Source organism: Pezoporus occidentalis, unplaced genomic scaffold, assembly GCF_034315485.1.
Source record: "Pezoporus occidentalis ecotype Australia unplaced genomic scaffold, CSIRO_AGI_Poc_V1 ctg122, whole genome shotgun sequence".
NCBI classification, from domain to species: Eukaryota; Metazoa; Chordata; class Aves; order Psittaciformes; family Psittacidae; genus Pezoporus; species Pezoporus occidentalis.
The window spans coordinates 2,037,082-2,047,081 of record NW_026913016.1 but is presented as its reverse complement, the minus strand read 5'-3'; positions in this window follow the sequence as shown (position 1 = coordinate 2,047,081).

Sequence of the window (10,000 nt, the reverse complement as noted above, 5' to 3'; positions counted from 1 at the left end):
CTGTTGATGGCTTGCTTAATTTCACTTTTCCTGCGTATTCCAGCACTGTATTCATGTAGCCCCAGAGATCTTCCACTCTGTAACTGCAAACAAAGGAGACTCTAACTGTGGAAGAGGGCAGAAGAGCTGGTGTGAGTTCACCAACAGTAAATAACTGCTGTTTCATACCTACAGTTTGAAAGCAGTGAAGAAGGAGACGTTTCAGTTCAGGGAGAATTAAGTGCTCTCTGACATTTTCCATGAGCACGTCAGAGCATGACAAGATGCAGAGTTGGGAAGATGGATAAATGATGCCTTGGATTCCCAGGGAAACTCCTGTTCCTTCATGGCACTGAATGCGGCACAGCAGCAGAAGATCTGGATTTGTACTGCTCCTACTGGCCTCAGGATGGTCATCCTGAAGGCCAAGCATGCTTTTTAGAAACTCTTTTCTTGAGAAAACAAGTCCAAGAACAGACAATAGGGAACAGTTTTTCTTTTGCTTCATTGCTTAGCTGAATTCAGGTTAATATTTTAAAAAATCACTCCTGAATCATTCAAAATCAATGCTGTTATTCAGATATTTGTAAGCCAGCACAAATGTTGTATCGTCTTGCCTTTGACCTACCACTCTACAAATTCCGCATAAACTTACAAAACCACATGAAATTTAACTTAGTTGAGGTCTTAGTTCTGTATCCAGCAGAACACATACAAGCATGCACACAGCTTTTTGGCATCTGTGTCGCAAAATGCCCACACCATTTAAAGTGCCACAATATACCACTAACGTGATTATGGTAGGCACTACAGACATATCTTTTAATGATGCTTTTATTTCTTCTGCTTGCAAATGATCACTTCTCCTGGTGTTTTTCTCAAATATTACTCATTTTCTGTCACTGAGTGCAAGAAACCACCTGTCTTCTTTCAGAGAAAATCAGTGAAAACAGACAACCTAAATCCTGACCCTGGTCCTTCTACAGAGAGGGGTTGGTCAGGTTAAAGAAGCAAGGTTTGACACAACCTACCATCCAGCTGCATTTATGCCCTGCTGGCCTTATTGGTCATGAAATCTACATGCAAAGCCAAAGGACCCTCCTAAACACTTCATTTGCTTTGCTGCAGGTTCTTTACGCTGCAGAAGACCAAATTAAGAGCACTAGATAAGCAATTCAGTCTTCCTCAAGACATACTGCTAGTGTTTTTGGCTTCAGAGTCCACAAGAGCAGCATGATGCCCTTAGCTTTTAATTAGCTTAAGCCAGAGGGAGCAAAGATCTGAGCTCTTGAGTTATACTGGAGAGACCGAGAGCTGAAGAGCTGAGGCAGAGCTGCCATAACCTTCCCCCCTGCCATCAAGTCCTCATCAGTATGAAAATTAATATGTTTACTCCCCATCAGTGGGTGAAATCAGAGCCCTCATGCAATTTCTGTCAACAATTACTTGATCACCCCATTTCTGTGCAGGCCTGATGACTTGGATTCTGTCCGGGGAGCTGTGAGAGGCTGGGAGGGATCAACCTACTGCTTAAAACCAGAATGCGACACCGAGGAGAAGCAGCTCATGTTTTGCGGAGCCTTTTTTTATTCACATGCTAAAATTGTTTCATATTAAACAAGCTGGTCTAATAGACGTGGCAAATTAAGTGCTAAGTCAAGCCTGCCTTGTTCCACTGCTGCAGCTGTTCATCTGACTTTTGAAGCCACCAGCTTGCTAGGCAGTATGAACACAGTTTGCTGGATGCTCTCATGGCTGGTGGTGCAATGTAAGCACAACACTTGGAATACAATCCACCAGTGTCCCCACGCCAGATCCCATAACCTACTTCCTAGGCCTGCTGCCAGTGTTGTGCTATGAGTCACGAAGAGAAACAAACACAGGGAATGTCAGATTAAATAGGACGCAATGCTTTCACAGCATTTAAAAGCAGAGCAATTGTGCTGCAGCATACAAACCTCCCTGGACTCCTCTTGGATTGCTTCTCATCTTGGTAATAAGAAACATCCCTTTAATTAGTTCCACCTAATGAAATTCATAAGCCAGGGAGTGGGAGTTTTGCTCCTGGGTAGAAACTGAAAACTTCTCTCCACTTGATCTGCCCATTTTCTGCAGCAGTCATTAGCAAATTTTATCAAATCTCTGCATTAAACAGTAACGACTATTGTTCGCCCAGCACACAAGTCCATTTATGAGCTGCAATACGACACGTCTTGGAAACCCCAGACTGAAAGGCACTTCTTTTTTTATTAAAAAAAAAAAGAAGTTAGGACTGGCGAGAAAAAGACGTTTCAAATTGTCAAGAATAAACAATAGAGAAACTTCTACCTGAGCTTTGTGGCTGCTGAGATCAGAGGGGTTCCTTCACCTTTCTGGGTTTGGGCAAAATAGCTTACAAAATTTATTCCATCTTCTCTTACAGTTAAGGGGCATCCATTACCTCTCCAGCTGAAGCTCTGTGTGCTTCATGCTTCCTGCACCAGGGACAAATAAAATGACTCTAGGAAGCCTCAAGATGTGCATTTACTCCTATGGAAATATTGACCCACAAGGGTCTGTTTAAATCCAGTTTGGTTATGTGTTTCTCAAGACAAAGCAATATCCATGGCAACAAATAACTTCTCTGCAGAAGATAGAGCACATCCAGAAACAGTGTAATCTCTCTCTCTATCAATGACTAAAAGCCTGAAAGCACGAAGTTTGAGCTCTCAGGCGCCAGCACCAGTGCTCTGCAGGATACCAGGGCCTTTTACAAGGACACTTTTGCAAGGTCCATTGTAGAGGATAGTGAGGGAAATCGAAGCCTTGCCTGCTGTTTTAACTTCCAAACTCGTTTGCAAAGAGATGTGTGGTTGCAGTTGCCACTGCACTTCAAGAAGGTAACAGAAGAGAGTGAGGAGTGAGCCGATTGTCAGTTACATTTGGAGGCAGCAGAAGCACAAATCACCACTAAGGCAGCCTGTTAGGATGGTCAGGATTTTGGTATGAACTATTTTCAGCACCTACTGGGGCCCCTTGGTGTGTTTGCGTGTTTTCCACAAAGTGGCAGCTGACCAATATATTCATCCTGTTATTCCATATTGGGTCCCATAATTACAGAGCCTGATTTACAAAGTTGGTTATAGCTGCTATTGTGGGAAGCTACGATGCTGGACACAGTTGCAGTGCTGATGGGAGTAGGAGGGAGGAAGATGCATGCGGGCAGCTCTTGCATGAACACTTGCCACACTGGGCAATGTTAACAGAGGGAAAGGAAAAATCCACAGCCCCTCTGGGGTCTGCTAAAGACTCTTTCCCACATACAAAACTATTTTTGATTTGGGCTGTGAGGGGTAATTTTCTAGTTCAGCACTCGGGTGAGTTTTTCAGAGCTTTCAGCAATAGCTCGAATCAGCTCTGCTCTCAGGACCTGCTAGAGAAAGGTATTGGTGCAGAGTACATCGTGCTGTGGTCCCACTGGAGCTAAAGGATTGCTTTGCAGGTTCAGTGCATTTTATCTCAGGAGTGTCTTACCCTGCCCTGAAACCCCTTCCCCTCCTGGCTGCCTGCTAGCATTTGTTTTGCTCTCCAACCTCTGTGCTCCTGCCTCTACGCCAATGGATATCTCAATGAGATAAAAAGCCCCACCATCATTGCTCAAGGCTTCCAAGACAATCTCCTGAGCTGCTGGAGTCCTACCTGCAAAACAGACCCAGCACTCGCTTGAAGATCTGTGGAGAATGGGTGCAGGGTTGCCAGACAGGCAGACACTGCTGCAGAGGGAACACAAGAGAGACCCAAGGCTAAATTTTTCAGGCAGTGTTTTGGTGCCATGACCTAAATGCTATGCAGCCACTCGCAAATGATGTGATTGATTACAGATTATGTCAACACCACCCTATCAGAGCTTCTTGCCTACAGTGGTGCTGACAGAGCACCCAGCAGCTTTATTTCTGAGAACCCATAAATGCAGGAACTGTAAGGTCATCACCTTCACAGGGAAAAAAAAGGATCCGTGTTTTGAAAGCCAAAGTGGGTTTATTAGGAATTCCAGGTTAGGGTACTAAAAGGGTCACACATTGTCCCCTGAAGATTTATGAAGGGTGAGCACACGTCCCACAGAAAAGACAAAGTGCAAGGTGTTTGCTTTGTCCAGGAGAAAGACCAGGGTAATGGTTTCTTTCAGGGGTTTGGCTTCTTATACTTGGCCTTTCTGTCCCAAAGAGGAGCAGGTCCTACACTGCTGGAGATCAAAGCTTATCCATTGAGGACACGAAATTGTTTGATGATTAACACTGAATTTATAGCATCTCTAGTTGAGATCAGGAGTCAATTTTCGGGATTAGACTCACCTGAGTGGAAAAAATAGAGGCACTGCCTCCCCATCCATGCACTTGCAAGTGCCTACAACTCCCCCTCCTGTATCTACCTCACCCCACCACCATTCATCTGAGAAACCCCACCTCCGTTACTGCAGGGGTTTCCATTTCAGCTGCAGCAGAGGGTGGCCTCTCTCTCTGCAGCAGCAGTGATATATTACCTACCCAGGTACTGACCAGGCTCTGTGCATCATCTTATCTGCCAAGGTCCACTCCCATGACCCTTTGTCCCTGTTAGCCTGCTGAATTTATGCTCCTCTGATCTACTGCTACATGAAGCTGAAGGCAATAATGAAGTTTTTCTGGTGGTGCAGTTAAAACCATGAAGGTAAAAAAAAGCCCATGCGCAGAACTGTCTCACTTTACCAAGATCAGGTGGGGTGCAACCTAGCTCCCTCAGCTGGAACATGGTAAACATCAGTTGATCACAATGGCTTCAGGTATAGCACTTTTAATACAAATTTGAAAGAGCTATAAGAAAACATCAGTGCTGTCTCAAGGGGATGCTGGCCTGAATTTAAAGAGACCTTCAAGTGATTGGAGCCCAACTACACTGGTCAGAGTGATAATCTCTACTTCAGTGATTCCCAATGAAAAGGCAAAAAGACAAGCTAGGTTTTTATTATGGTTAACCCTTTTGGTGCTTACTGCTGGATATAGACACATATTTAGATACTGTCATTGCCTGCTGGTTTAAACAGCATCTTCCTGACCAGAAACTGATGACTGGTTGCCCATCTGTCTCTTGGGTCTTTTCTCCCAGGAAATTGTGGGTATTTATAAGCTAGCACCCTCTTATTGGCTTACCCTTAATGGAGCAATGCATTCCCAAAGCCATCTATCAGAGCTGGGCTGGCTGGCTAGGGAGACTGAACCATCTCCTCCTCTCTTCCCTTCTCTCCCACTTCCTGATCCATTATGCCTCCACTAGCAGTGGCCGCGATCCTGCTGAAGCAGATCAGGTTTCAGGCTACTCAGCAATCCCAGCTCTCAGGGGAGCACAACACTCAGGCTGGAGAAGCCTTTTCTATCAATATTCCCTGGAGTCATTAACAGTCAAGAAGTGATCTGTGCCAGATCTCAGCTCTTCTCCGGTTACATCCCCACCACCCATGACCCTAAGCAGAAATCCCAGGCTTATAAAATTAAACAGGCCATTCCCATGAGCCACCCTGGGACCACAAGCCATCCAGGCTTAGATGGGATCAGGGGAAGGAGCGGAGGCACGTCTGCTGCTGGAGTACCACAGTGTTTTTTTTCATAGCTGCAAGTCAAACTGGACACGGATGTAGCACAGTAACCTATTGAACCAGATCTCATTAGCTAACTACTGAGCAGTCTAGCAGACCATTAAAAATTAAGCTAAATATAGGCACATATAATAAAACCTCTAAGGCTCTGAGCCTAATCCACCAGGGAGCGGAAAATTGTAACACGTGGGATGTTCTTCAGACGATGCAACTGCAGCTCTAGTGAGCCAGAAAGCTTTAACCAGATCTCCAGGATCACAGGGACAATTGCTGTGCCTCTGCTCCACTGCCAGAAAACCCAGCCTCCTGCACACCTAGTTATTTTCCATGCCCAGACATGAGCGAGCTCTCATGGCAACCCAGGGATGTGCTACCGTTTCTACTATCCTGCAGCTCACTCCTGTTTTCAAGGTTCACTTGATATCCTAGAGGACAGTGGAGGTTGTATTTGCCTTGAGACCAGGGGTGTTGGTGGCAATCAGCCTTGAACAGGATCAGCAACCAGGCACAAGCTCCCGGTCCAACCCCTGCAAAGCCACTGATATTGTTCCTGTGCTTTTGCCTCACACCTGGGCTGTAAGGACACCCAGCACTGTTAGCTGGGTGTCAAGGGCAAAGAAAATGTCTTTTAATTGAGAGACGGGTGTTGCACAGTGGTCTAAACACAAGGCTTAATGGAGAAACCTACGACCTTCCCACCTATAGCCTTCAGGTTTTACCAGACAGATTGAATGAAGTAGATGGAGGAGAGACCTTACCAGCTATAAACCAGGATCTTCACACTGGTCCCATGAGGTTAAATTAGTTTGTGCAAAGACTTTGGGATCACAAGTAAGCTTCTGGTTCAAGCCTCCAACATTATGTGAAGCACAGTCCTTTTAAGGGCTGAATTACTTCACAAAAACTTTAAAGCCAGGAAATGAACTTGTGCTCAATGACATTTGTGTGCAGTGCTTTGAGTGAGTTTTCTCTGCTTTTCCTAGTCGCTGTGCAACACTCAATTAAAAAGCACTGCTCTCTTTGTAGCCTTCACTGCAGTACGAGGTTTATTGTCCTATTTATCATCATTGACCGGCCTCAGGCTGAATTATTTATAGTGCTGGTGAAGATGAATTAAGTGGTAAATTCAAAGTGGGTCACAGGGATGTCGCCTTGGCCTTGCAACCCAGAAGTGTCAGTGGGCTGATGTCTTCACCTCCTCCGCTTCACAGGATGGAGCATCATTGTTCACACTCACCCCGAAACCATGAGCTGTTTGATTATGCCAGGGATTCCCCAGATACTTTAAATGTCAGAAGCTGGGGAGCCCTCCCACAGGCAAACAGACAGCAGGTTCTTGGAAAGGGTCATCTGAAAATGAGGTGGAAAATGTGCTCCTGGCCATGAAACCAAAGGACAAAAGAAGAATCTTTTTTCTGTGTTGATATTTTCTCTCCATGGTGCAAGGGCAGGCAAATTTCATTATCTCTTGTGAGAAAATCCTCTATCAACAGTATCACCTAATAGCACCAAAGATAAGACAGGCACTGAAATTCAGAATCAATCAGCTTTAATAGAAAGGTTGTGAAGCAGCCTCCACTTTTGGGAAGCTGCAATAACATTTTATCCCTATGTGATGCAGTCACCTTCCCTTCAGTGTTGCCTGGTACAACACTGACATCTTGCCCTCGCAAATCAAAAAATCTCTCTGCCGAGAAACCAAATGAAAATGAAGAGGGGTTAGATTTAAGTACAGCAGGATGGAGTTTTAGCAACAGCAAACTTGCCCAGAGATGTGGCTTAAGTAATCCCATTGCTATTTTCAAATTCAGGTTGAATTTACTTAACAGCTCCAGCAAACGAGAGAGCAGGGACCAGACTCCCCAGCCCAGGCAGAGGAGGAGGAGGAAGCAGACAGCTTTAATTAGCAGGCACGTCAGCCAAAGCACTTGCTTAGGAAGGTATCATCCCAAGGACCTGGACCCCCACATCTCCCTGCCCAAGAATGCTCCAAGCATCACAATGCATCTCTCCAGCATCCTTGGGCTTGCTTTCTTTAATTCAGTTTTCCAGAGGTCCAGCCTCCCAGGTGAAAGATGCAGCCCCTGAGCAAAGCAGCCTGTGCTCCTCCGATTATATACTGCATTTGTTCCAATTGCTTGTCCATATCATCTTGGTGATGATGATATTAGTTAACCTGAAAGAAAAAATGTTCAGCTGAAATCCGTGCTGGATTTCCCCTCACCCAAAACAACAACTGCTCCTGTGACCAGTTAGGGACTGTGTGAAGTGTGTGTGCAAGCTTTGTTTTACTGAGCTGGTATTGCTTTTAAACATGAGCACACACAGCTTCCTTTACATATACAATGGAGATTGTATATGAACTATACCATGCCAAGAAAGTTGTCTTACCAAACGAAAGCCGCCGCCTGAAGGATATATTTATAAATTAGAGGACATTTTCAGAAGGGAGTCACACAACATAAGCCAGAGAGTGATGAAAAGTAGGGGGAGAGTGAGAGTTTCTTTCAGGTATTGAGCACTCACAGACTGCATCAGTGAGTACCCAGAACACCACAACTCTTTTTCACCTCGCCAAGTAACAGCAAAACCCAGCACTTGCACAGCATTTTTCATTCATGCATCTCAAACTGTATCTCAGTGACAGTTAAAGCACTGGATTTAGCATCCCTCCCTGTAAACTGATACACAGAGCTAAGTCCAAGGTTGCGCAAAGGCAAATGCTATGGACAAATGTAGGCCATGGAGTTGTATCTGTTGTTATGGATGCCGAGTCTGGACCTTCTCTTCAGCTCTGGAAGCAGCCTGTCAGCCTTGTGTGGCCCGGGCAGCCTGTGGGGCTGGCCCCCTCTGTCATTTCAGGAGGAGCAGAGCTTCCAAAGCAGGTGCCTTACACCAAGAAATGATTTCAAGCAGCACAGATCCTGTTCAGCTCACAGTGTCCCAGTGCTGCTGAGGCTGGCGGGCACCTCTGGGGATCACCCACCCGAACTGTTGCTCATGAGTAGGCTACTCAGGGCTGTGTCCTGCTGGGTTTTGAATATCCCCAAGGATGGAGATGCCACTGCCTCTCGGGGCAACCTGTGCCAGTGTTTGACACCTCACAGTTAAAGCGTTTCTTCCTATATTTCAAATAAATTTCCTGTATTTTGATTTGTGTTCCTGTCCCTGGGCATCACTGAGAAAAGCCTGGCTCCACCTTCTTTACTTCCCCCATCATGTATCTATCCACATGGGTAAGATCCCCTTAAGCCTTCTCTTCCCCTCATTTCAAAGGTGCTCCAGTCCCTTCAGCATCTTTGCGGCCTTGCACTGGGTTCCCTCCAGTATGTCCATGTCTCTCCTGCACTGGGCAGCCCAGCCTGGACCCAGCACTACAGATGAACCTCACTAATGCTGATCAGAGGAAAGGACCACCTCCCTCAACCTGCTGGTGACTGATCACAACCCTTGGAGCCTGGCACTTCAGCTAGTGATCAGCCTACCTCATCATCCACCTACCTAGCCCGTACTTCACCAAGGAGGATTTTATGGGAGACAGTGTCAAAAGCCTTGCTAAAGCTACAATAAGCAACATCCCCTGCCCTCCTGTTAGCCACCAAACAAGTAATCTCACTACAGAAGACCTGTCCAGCTGATCAAGCGTTTCTCCTTCCTAAATTCATGTAGACTAAACCCCATCACCCTCTTGTCCTTACTATGTCTGGAGATAGTTTCCACACTTATCTGCTCCACCACGTTCCCTGGGGCCAAGGGGAAGCTGATGAGCCTGCAGGTCCCCAGACCCTCCTGAACTGATACTTCCTTTTCTTCCAGTCCTCAGGAACTTTCTCCAGTTGCCTGCTGCTTTTAAAGATATTCAAGAGTACCCCTTCTTGACGACATAGGTCCACAGTATGCTAGAGTGCCACTTCTAGAGAGCTTGGGGAATGCAGTCTTGCAGCCCAGACAGACTTTTGCTTTTGACAGAACAACTGGCCCGAAGCGTTTTTATTTGTTGCTCAATCCTAGTTAAATATCTAAGATCTGCTAGGACTGCAGAATGTTATTCCTGAATAGTGACTGCACCACATGACTTGGGCTAGTGGTCACAGGAACAAAGGGAAGGAGAGGGACACCCAGCCATAAGGAGCTGACACAAAGGATCAGAGCAGATAGCAGGGACAGCATCTCTATCAAACCACCTCTCCTGTGCTCTCAATGCAAGGATCAAAACATCAACATGTAAAATCAGCTGCAAAACTCCTCACTGACCAAGATACCATACCGATCAGAAATGCACACCTGCTTCCCTCACCCTCATGTGAGGAGCAGTTGTGACTTTGCTCACAGCAAAGTCTAGACTGCCTGAGCTGCACCACCACAACTGAGTAAAGCCTGATTTCTCCCAACTGTTCTAGCTCAGTAGGTGAG